Source organism: Sturnira hondurensis, unplaced genomic scaffold (genome assembly GCF_014824575.4).
Source record: "Sturnira hondurensis isolate 20B ecotype Veracruz unplaced genomic scaffold, ASM1482457v3 Scaffold0008196, whole genome shotgun sequence".
NCBI classification, from domain to species: domain Eukaryota; kingdom Metazoa; phylum Chordata; class Mammalia; order Chiroptera; family Phyllostomidae; genus Sturnira; species Sturnira hondurensis.
The window spans coordinates 17,596,627-17,607,245 of NW_028080827.1; the positions used below are offsets into that span (position 1 = coordinate 17,596,627).

General features: G+C 46.0%; 1 pseudogene; it reads right to left on the bottom strand.

The window, feature by feature from the left end:
• Positions 1-5,946: 5,946 nt before the first annotated feature.
• LOC118992525 (glyceraldehyde-3-phosphate dehydrogenase-like) lies at positions 5,947-6,944 on the bottom strand (annotated as a pseudogene).
• Positions 6,945-10,619: the final 3,675 nt, after the last annotated feature.

The window sequence follows — 10,619 nt, forward strand, 5'->3', positions numbered from 1 at the left end:
ACCCAGCGACTGAGTTGCCCTGTTCTAGTGAACACTTTAGGGCTCTGATCCTGCTATGGAACAGGCACGAACAACCCGAAAGATGGCACAAGAAGAACTCAAAGTCCCAGAGCCAATAACTCTAAGCGACCGAGAAATTGCCAGCCTCTCAGAAGCACAATTCAGGACACTATTTCTCAGGATGCTCACAGAACTGGTTGATTATAGTCACAAATTAGAGGAACAAAGTTACAAATTAGAGGAACGTGTGAGGGCTGGACTGATTGAAATGAAGGGAGATGCACAGGAAACCAATAGTGATGGAAAGGAAACGGGGACTCAAATCAATGGAATGGACCAGAAGGAAGAACAAAACATCCCACCAGAAAGGAATGAAGAAATGAGAATTCAAAAAAATGAGGAGAGGCTTAGGAACCTCCAGGACATCTTTAAACGTTCCAACATCCGAATTATAGGGGTACCAGAAGGGGGAAAGAAACAGCCACGAGTGGAAAACGTATTTGAACAAATAATAAAGGAGAACTTCCCCAGTCTGGCAAAGGAAATAGACTTCCAGGAAATCCAGGAAGCTCAGAGAGTGCCAAAGAAGTTGGACCCAAGAAGGAACACACCAAGGCACATCATAATTACATTAGCCAAGACCAAAATGAAGGAGAGAATCCTAGAAGCAGCAAGGGATAAGGGGACAGTCACCTACAAAGGAGTACCCATCAGACTGTCAGCGGATTTCTCAAAAGAGACCTTACAGGCAAGAAGGGGCTGGAAAGAAGTATTCCAAGTCATGAAATCCAAAGACCTACAGCCAAGATTGCTTTATCCAGCAAAGCTTTCATTTAGAATGGAAGGACAGATAAAGTGCTTCTCAGATAAGGTCAAGTTCAAGGAGTTCATCATCACCAAGCCCTTATTATATGAAATGCTAAAGGGACTTATCTAAGAAAAAGAAGATGAAAAAGATGAACAGTGAAAGGACAGCAAACACACAGTTATTAACCACACCTAAAACAAAAGCAAACCAAGAAGACAGCTAGATCAGGAGTGGAACCATAGAAATGAAGAACACATGGAGGGTTAGAAACAGGTGGGTGGGAGGCGGAGAAGAGGGGAGAAGGCACAGAAAATAGCATAGAGGGTAGGTAGAAAATAGATAGGGGGGAGGGCGAGAATAGCGGGGGAAATATAGAGTCTAAAGAAGTTGAGACACGTGATTATAAACTAAGGGGGGAGAATGGTGGGGGAGGGAGGGTGTGGGTGGAGGGGATTGAAGGGGGGGAATAGAACAACTGTAATGGTATAATCAATAAAATATATTTAAAAAAAAAAAGAAAAAGAAATCCTAACAAGTATCTGTAGTTTTATAGTTTAAAGTTTTACCTTTAGGTCTGTCATCTATTTAGGGGTTTTTAAAAGATTTTATTTATTTTTAGGGAGAGGGGAAGGGAGGAAGAAAGGGAGAGAAACTTTGATGTATGGTTACCTCTAATGTGCCCCCCACAGGGAACCCGGCCTGCAACCCAGGCGTGTGCCCTGACTGGGAATTGAACCAGCAACCCTTTGGTTCGCACCCCAGCACTCAGTCCACTGAGCCACACCAACCAGGGCTAAATCTTTTAGTATTAAATATAATGTTAGCTGTGGGTTTTATGTGTAAATGCCCTTTATCAGGTTAAGGAAATTCCCTTCTATTTCTAATTTGTTTTCTTTTGTTTCATTGTAAGTGAGTTTTGGATTTGGCAAAGGCTTTTTTCCCTCATATGTTGAGATACCACGTGCTTTCTGTTATTTGTTAATATATATATATATATATATATAACATTAATTAATTTTTGGATGTTAAACCAACCTTTCATTCCTAGTATAAATTCTACTTGTTCATGGTGCAGTTCTGTTTATATGTTGCTGGATTCTTTTGCTAGTATTTTGTTGAGGATTTTTGTGTCTATATTCATAAGAGATATTGGTCTGTAGTTTCCTTATGATGTATTTTTTGGTTCGGTGTCAAGTTATTTCTGACCTGATAGAATAATTTGAGAAGTATTGCCTCCTTTTCTATTTTCTAGTAGAATTTGTAATGAATTTATATTAATTCTTTAAATTATTCTTTAAACATTTGTTAGAATTCATCAATGAAGCCATCTCAGTTGGTGGGTAATTTTTTTTAATCAATCTCTTTATTTATTTTGGTCTATACAATTGTCTCTTTCTTCATGAGTCAGTTTTGATAGTTTGTTGCTTTCTAGGAATTCATCCACTTCATGTAAGTTGTCTAATTTATTGGCATACAGTTGTTCATAGGGTTCCTTTATAATTATTTTTCTTTCTGTACGTTTATTTTGTTTTTTGGGTTTTTTTTAAAAAGATTTTATTTATTTATCTTTAGAGGGGAAGGGAAGGAGAGAGGGAGAGAAATATCAATGTATGGGTGCCTCTCATGCGTCCCCTGCTGGGAACCAGGAACTGGCCTGCAACCCAGGCATGTGCCCTGACTGGGACTCGAACCGTGATCGTGTGGTTCGCAGGTCTGCGCTCAATCCACTGAGCCACACCAGCCAGGGCTCTTTCTGTACGTTTAGTAGTAATGTTCTGATTCTAGAAATTTGAGTAATTTAGTAGTCATTTCTGATTCTAGTAATCTGAGTTTTCTTGGTCAATATAACTAAAGGTTTGTCCAGTTTGTTGATCTTTTCAAAGAACCAGCTTTCCATTTGTTTTTTTCCTTTATTTTTCTGTTCTTTACTTCATTGAAGTACATTCCAATCTTTATTATTATCTTACCTCTGCTTGCCTTAGAGTTAGTTTACTCTTCCTTTTCCTGTGTGTTAAGGTGAAAGTTCAGGTTATTGATTTGAGATCTTCCTTCCTTTATAAGGTAGGCGTTTACAGCTTTGAATTTCCCTTTCAGCACTGAGCTGGCCGCCTCTCATAAGTTTTGGTATGTTGTGTTTCTATTTTCACTTATTTCATGTTTTTATTTTGAAAGATGTTTTTCCTTAGGTTGATATTTATTTTTTCTTTCTGTATTTTACAAACATGGCTCCACTTCTCACTTGCATTGTTTTGAAGAAAAAATCTGCTGTCCTTATTTTCTTTTTAATATATTTTATTGATTATACCATTACAGTTGTCCCATTTACCTCCATTCATTCCTCTCCACCCTGCACACCCCTCCCCAACCATCCCCCCTTTAGTTTATGTCCATGTGTCTCAGGTTCTTTAGATTCTATATTCCCCTACTATTCTTGCCCTCCCCCCTTTCTGTTTTCTACCTACCGTCTATGCTATTTATTCTCTGTACCTTTCCCCCTTCTCTCCTCCTCCCACTCCCCTGTTGCTAACCCTTCATGTGATCTCCATTTCTATGGTTCTGCTCCTGATTCAGCTGTCCTCTTGGTTTGCTTTTGTTTTAGTTGTGGTTGTTAATAACTGTGAGTTTGCTGTCCTTTCACTGTTCATATTTTAAATATATTTTATTGATTATGCCATTACAGTTGTTCTATTTCCCCCCTTTATTCCCCTCCACCCTGCACACCCCCTCCCCCACCATTCCCCCCTTTAGTTTATGACCATGTGTCTCAAGTTCTTTAGATTTTATATTTCCCCCACTATTCTTGCCCTCCCCCTATCTATTTTCTACCTATTGTCTATGCTACTTATTTTCTGTACCTTCTCCCCCCTTCTCCTCCTCCCACTCCCCTGTTGCTAACCCTTCATGTGATCTTCATTTCTATGGTTCCACTCCTGATCTAGCTGTCCTCTTGGTTTGCTTTTGTTTTAGGTGTGGTTGTTAATAACTGTGAGTTTGCTGTCCTTTCACTGTTCATATTTTTCATCTTCTTTTTCTTATATAAGTCCCTTTAGCATTTCATATAATAAGGGCTTGGTGATGATGAACTCCTTGAACTTGACCTTATCTGAGAAGCACTTTATCTGTCCTTCCATTCTAAATGAAAGTTTTGCTGGATAAAGCAATCTTGGCTGTAGGTCTTTGGATTTCATGACTTGGAATACTTCTTTCCAGCCCCTTCTTGCCTGTAAGGTCTCTTTTGAGAAATCCGCTGACAGTCTGATGGGTACTCCTTTGTAGGTGACTGTCCCCTTATCCCTTGCTGCTTCTAGGATTCTCTCCTTCATTTTAATCTTGGCTAATGTAATTATGATGTGCCTTAGTGTGTTCCTTCTTGGGTCCAACTTGTTTGGGACTCTCTGAACTTCCTGGATTTCCTGGAAGTCTATTTCCTTTGCCAGATGGGGGAAGTTCTCCTTTATTATTTGTTCAAATATGTTTTCCACTCGTGGCTGTTTCTTTCCCCCTTCTGGTACCCCTATAATCCGGATGTTGGAACGTTTAAAGATGTCCTGGAGGTTCCTAAGCTTCTCCTCATTTTTAAAAATTCTTGTTTCTTCATTCTTTTCTGGTGGGATGTTTTGTTCTTCCTTCTGGTCCACTCCATCGATTTGAGGCCCAGTTTCCTCTTCATCACTATTGGTTTCCTGTGCATCTCCCTTCATTTCAATTAGTTTAGCCTTCATATGTTCTTCTAATTTGTGACTAAAATCAACTAGTTCTGTGAGCATCCTGATCACCAGTATTTTGAACTGTGCATCTGATAGGTTGGCTATCTCTTGGTCACTTAGAAGTATTGGCTCTGAGGCTTTGAGCTGTTTTTCTTGAGCCATAATATTTTGGTCTGTTCGCGCCTGTTACGTATGAGGGGTGGAGCCTTAGGTGTTCACCAGGGCGGGGTGACCCAGTCACTGGGTTATGACGCTGTATGTGGGGGCAGGGTCAGAGAGGGGCAATGGCGTTTGTTCCGCTCTCTCTTTTCAGTCCCTCTGCTGCTTCCAACAAGCAAACCAGGCTCCCCTGGTGCCGGGGCTCCTGGATGTGTGGGCTTGTGCATCCTTTAGGACCCTATGGGTCTCTCCAACAAACTCTCTGTGAGCCTGGGAGCTTCTCCTGGCACCTCAACCCCAAAAGTTTTTCCAATTGGTGCTTTTAGGCTTTAATTCCCAACGCTGGGGCCCTAGCCCGTGCAGTCTGTCTCACTGCTCGCTCCTTTGCCTGGTTTATTGAGTGTGAATGTGTAATCACAGTCAGCCAGCCACCTTGGGTCCCCACTGGGTCCACCTGTTGCCACCCCATGCCTGGGATCTACCAACCACCGCCTGCCTGCTAGGGTCGGTCCAGCCACTTTTTCCTGCCGCAACCCTGCTCCGCCAGCCACTGACTCCACCCCTCTTACCGGTCTGGCTGAATGGTTTGTTGTTTTCGGACTTCCATACAGTTCAATTTTCTGTGTTTTGGTTGCATTTTTATTACTAAAACTTTGTTGTCTTTAAACTTGGTTGAGTGAGGAGGTACAATGTTTCCACCTATGCCTCCATCTTGGCCGGAAGTCCTGTCCTTATTTTCCTTTGTATGCAATATGTCCTTTTTCATTGGCTGCTTTTAAATTATTATTTTTATCACTTTTTATTTTTTAAAGATTTTATTTATTTGTTTTAGAGAGAGGGGCAGGAATGGAGAAAGAGAGGGAGAGAAACATCCATTGGTTGCCTCTCACACACCCCCATCTGGAGACCTGGCCCACAACCCAGGCATATGCCCTGACTGGAAATCGAACCAGCGACCTTTGATCGCAGGCTGGTGCTCAATCCACTAGGCCACACCAGCCAGGGCTTCTTCTTATCACTTTTTAAAAGCAGCTTATGATATATCTTGGTATTGTCTCTTTCCCTCCCCCCTTTTTTTGGCTGGGTAGTGTACTTCATTGATGGTACATGCTAAACCCCTCTCCTTCTTCAGGAGGTCTGGGATGGAAATTGTGTTCAGGATGAGAGATTCTCAGTATATTTGGAGATTGAGATGGGGCAAGGACTCCCCAGCAGCTACGGGCCTCTCTTTTTCTCTTGTGTTTTTGGTACAGCTGGTGGTCCAGGAGACTCTTACTGTTTAGAGGCCATATAGAGGTCGTAAGATCCATCACCCTGTTGCTATAGTCAAATCCAATGTCATATCAGGGAGTGAGCTTCACACAGTAGTTGTTGAAGGCAATATAAACCCCAGCACTGAAGGTGGAGAATGGGGGTCTTCGTTAAAGTCACAGGAGACAACCTAGTCTGTAGTGTAGCCCAGGATGCCTCTTAGGCGTCCTCTGATGCCTCTTCTACCAGCTTCTTGTTGTCATCATATTTTGAACCTCTTTCCAAATGGTAGGTCAGATCTGCAACTAATACATTAGGAGGAAGGGATATGCTAATGAGCTCTCATTCTGCTCAGGGATGGCCTTGACCTCAGCCTTGGCAGCACCACTAGGAGCAGGGATGATGTTTTGGGCAACTGCTTGACCACCATGCCACTGCTTCCCTGAGGCGCCACCCACAGTCTTCTGGGTGGCAGTGATGGCACGGACTGTGGTCATGAGTCCCTCCACCAAGCCAGAGTTGTCATGGATGACCTAGGCCAGGGGGGCCAAGCAGTTGGTGGTGCAGGAGGCATTGCTGGCAACCTTCATGGAGTTGTCATACTTGCCATGATTCACACTCATCACAAACATGGGGATACCCACAGAAGGGGCAGAGATGATGGCCTTCTTGGCTCCCTGCTTCAAGTGAACCCCAGCCTCCTCCAAGGTGGTGAAGACACCAGTGGATTCCACAGCATATTCAGCACCAGCATCACCCCATTTATGTTGGGAAATCTCACTTCTGGAAGATGGAGATGGACTTTCCATTGCTGAAAAACTCCATGTCCTCAGCCTTGACTGTGCCTTTGAACTTGCCATGAGTAGAATCATACTCATGTAGATCATGAGTATGAGTGGCTAGAACCCGTAGACCGTGTAGTTAAGGCCAGTGAAGAGGTCATCAATGGCAACAACAGCCACTGGGCTAGTGACCAGGTACCCAGTATGGCCGAACCCGTTTACTCCGCCCTGCACCATCATGTTTCGGACGTGGCTGTGGCTTCTGTTGAACAGGGAGGATTAGAGAGCTTAGTACAGTTTCTTTATGTTTATTGTGCTTGGGGTTTATGAAGTGTCTGACATCTGTGGATTTATAGTTTTCATCGAATTTGGAGATTTTTGTTATTTTTTTCTCCAAAGAACTTTTCCTGTCCTTTTGACTCCTGGGGAGATTCTAATTACATATATTAGGTCACTTGAAGTTATCTCACAGCTCACTGATGCCATATTATTATTATTTTTAAGCTTTTTTTCTCTGTGTTTTATTTTGCATATTTTTTTAAAATTTCTTTTCAGAGAGGGGAAGGGAAGGAGAAAGAGGGAGAGAAACATCAGTGTGTGGTTGCCTCTCGCACACCCCCTACTTACTGGAAATCTGGCCTGCAATCCAGGTATGTGCCCTGACTGGGAATCGAACCGGTGACCCTTTGGTTCTCAGGCCACCACTCAATCCACAGAGCCACACAAGCCAGGCCACAGAGCCACACAAGCCAGGGCTCAGGAGTCACTGTTTTTCATTGTCTGGCATTCAATGTCTTGAGAACCATTGTTGCATGTATTTTGTTGGGTATTATGGTTGTCTTGGGTGGGAAAGTAAATCCAGTCCCTGTTACTCCATCTGGCTGGAAGCAGGAATCCTCATGACCATTTGTCAGTTGGATCAGCTAGCATTTACTAAGGGAGAGCTTGCTGAGTGCCCACCTCACCCTGGTCCTGGGCTCGCTAAGTACTCCACATGTTCCTGTCTCAGGGCCTCTCGTGGGCCCTTTCCTCTGTCTGCAACGCTTGTGCCAGCTGCACTTCCCTCTCTCAGCCCCACAGCCTTCTCTGATTCCTGAGTAAAGTGAATTGCTCTCTTCTACTTCCCATCACACTTAGCTTTCTTTTATGGCTTGTTTTACTAGAGTGTGGGCAGGAATTTTGTCTGATTCCCCAGAGCCGGCTCAGGGCCAGGCACACTGTAGGTGTTCAATAAATATTTATGAATAGTGAGGTCTTTGCATATTTCATGGTACCCGTCACATAACAGCTCAGTTAAACTGGGGATGTTTGGCTGATGGGAACACAGCTCCCTGCCCTAAGGTTGCTAGCAGGGATGGGATTCTGGGCCCCTGGACTGAAGCCATAATCTCCTTAGTGATAACCAAAGGCCAAGCGAGCTGGCCGTGGAGGACTGACAGGTGGGGTTGATGAGATCCAGACCCAAACCTCTGGGCCTCGGCAGAGCCTGACGGAACCGGATGCTGGAGGCAGAGCCACGCTTCCATGACGTCGTCTGCAAGCGCCATGCCCCTCCCTGGGCCCTTGGTGGAGCTTCAGGCCTCACCCATCCCTCTCAGAACTGGCTGAGGGAGGGATGGGTGAGAACTCAGCAGGTTCCAGGGCAAGATGGAGCCATCGTCCTGGTTCTGGTCCCAGATCTACTTGTGTGAGCACTACAACTATTACGAGACTTGCAGAATTACAGGTTGACTCTATAAAGTGAAAAATACCTTGTAAACCGAAAACTTTCTGCAAGTACTCACTGAGTGGGAAAGGCTTTAGGAAGCTTCTGTTGCAAACCCCTATTTTTGACTGAGGAAGATACTGAGGTTTAAATGAGAAAATGTATGTAGACTGCTTAGCACCAGGCCTGGGACTTGATGTTTTCTTCTAGCTACTAACCTGCTGCCTCCCTCTGGCTAAGCAACCTGTGCTTTGGTGCCTCCCTGCTTCTCGACGGGCCTCCTCCCCACCCTCAGCTGGGAGCCTTGACCCATCTGTCTTTAGTAAGGCTTACAGCTAGCACATCCTGAGCATTTATGGGGTACCAGCCCATGAGCTAAGCATGCATCAGCTAATTCTCTTGTTACAGGGTGAGATAGATATTATTATCTCTTCTTTACTGAGGAGAAAACTGAGGCTCGAAGACATTAGGTAACCTGCCCAGGGCCCTACAGGTAGTAAGTGGTTGAAGCAGCGTTCAGACCCCAGGGTGCGCAGTCTCTAAGCTCCTAGGTCTGGCTTCTCTTCCCTTAACAGTCTCTTCTAATAAAGTGCATTTTCTACCAGCTATCACTTTCTGGGCCTCTGGGGAAGCTTCCTGAGTGTCGATTTGGTTAGTCATCTGAACTCAGCAACACAGGGTCTAAAACCTCCAGCTGGGAGTCTGCTCCAAGGCCCAGCTATGAGCTTTTTTTTTTTTTTTTTTGAAGTTAGAGCTAAGGATGTCTCTGAGGGTCAAAGATAATCCATGTCAAAACCACAGCCCTGGGGGAAGAGAGGGGGAGTGGGCTGGAGCCCAGAGACCCAGGCTTCCCCTCAGCAAGTACCTGGCTGGCTGGTTCTCTAGGAGACCCCCATGCTATAGGTTCTGCACAGGGTGGTGGTGCAGACAGGGGAGAGCAGGAGGGCAAGTGGAATCCAGCCTTGTGGGGGCTCCGCCAGGCGAGGTCACCTCTGATGGGCCCCAGAGGGTGGCCTCCCTCAGAGGCAGTGGGACTTGAACTGGCTTTGGAGGACCTCGCCAACTCGAATGAGGGAGAGTGAGGGTGGGATGGGTAGCCTTTCTAGCACAGAGACGCCAGGAGTGCCGGGTAGGCTCTCCAGCCTCTCCCGTGCCTCTTTGGTGTGCACTGCTACATGTCCACACAACACTCCCCCAAGTGAGGGGTGGTTAGTGTGCCCGGCAGGTAAGGAAACTGGGCCCGGCATCCAAGACTGCAGGTGAGATGTGCCGAATGCCTGGTGATGAGGTGGATTATTCTGGAGGAGGCCCTGGGAGGTTCCCAAGCCTCGGGTTACCTGAACAATGTGTGAAGGGCTCATCAGAGAGAAAGAGAGTGGAGGAGGCTAGCAACAGGGCAGGGGCTGTTGAGCAGTCTTTGCGAGCTGTGAGGCAGGCCTGGGCCAGCCAAGGTAAGAGCCAGGAGACAGGGGCCCCTGGGGAGTAGGCTGGGCTGGTGGGAGGTGCAGGAGGTCTGATCTGGCAGGGATCTCAAAGATCATCTACCCAACCTGCTTGTTTTACACAAAAAGCCTGAGGCCAAGGAGGAAAAGGGGCTCGCTCAAGGGCACTCAATGGGTTAATGGTAAAGCCAAGCTAGAAAGACCCTGGGAAGCTCAAGGATACCTCCATTGAACAAGGAGCTGAATCTCCCCCATCAAAGACCCTCCTCCTCTAGGGATCAAGTCCACACCTGGGGTTATCAGGGGTCCCAGTGAGACCCAGCCTGGCTTCGGTCTCATCATAGGACTTCCAGCCGCCCTTCCCCTTCCCTGGACTCCAGTTTTCTCATTGTGAAATGAGGCCTTTGGACCAGCTGACTGATGTGGCCCCTTTCTGATGTAAGTGCTTGTAGGAAGATGAGGCTGAGCCTTCTTCCCCACCCTGTTCCCTACCCCTAGTCCAGCCTGACACTGATGGGGGCAGGAGAGTGGGGAGAGTTTTTGGCTCACACGCCTGAGGAGTGAGTGGTGCCGTTAGGAGGAGGCGACATGATCTGTAAAGGAGCCCTGACCCTCTCCTTCTGACCCCAGAGAGGGCACCTCGGTCATGCCTCAGTCATGTGAGGACCACGGGGGGATTAGTCAGTCTGAGGGGGGAGGCAGGGGAGGCAGACACCTGGGGACAGACTAGGGAGAGGGGAGAGAAGCAAGCAGGAGAGGGAGGGC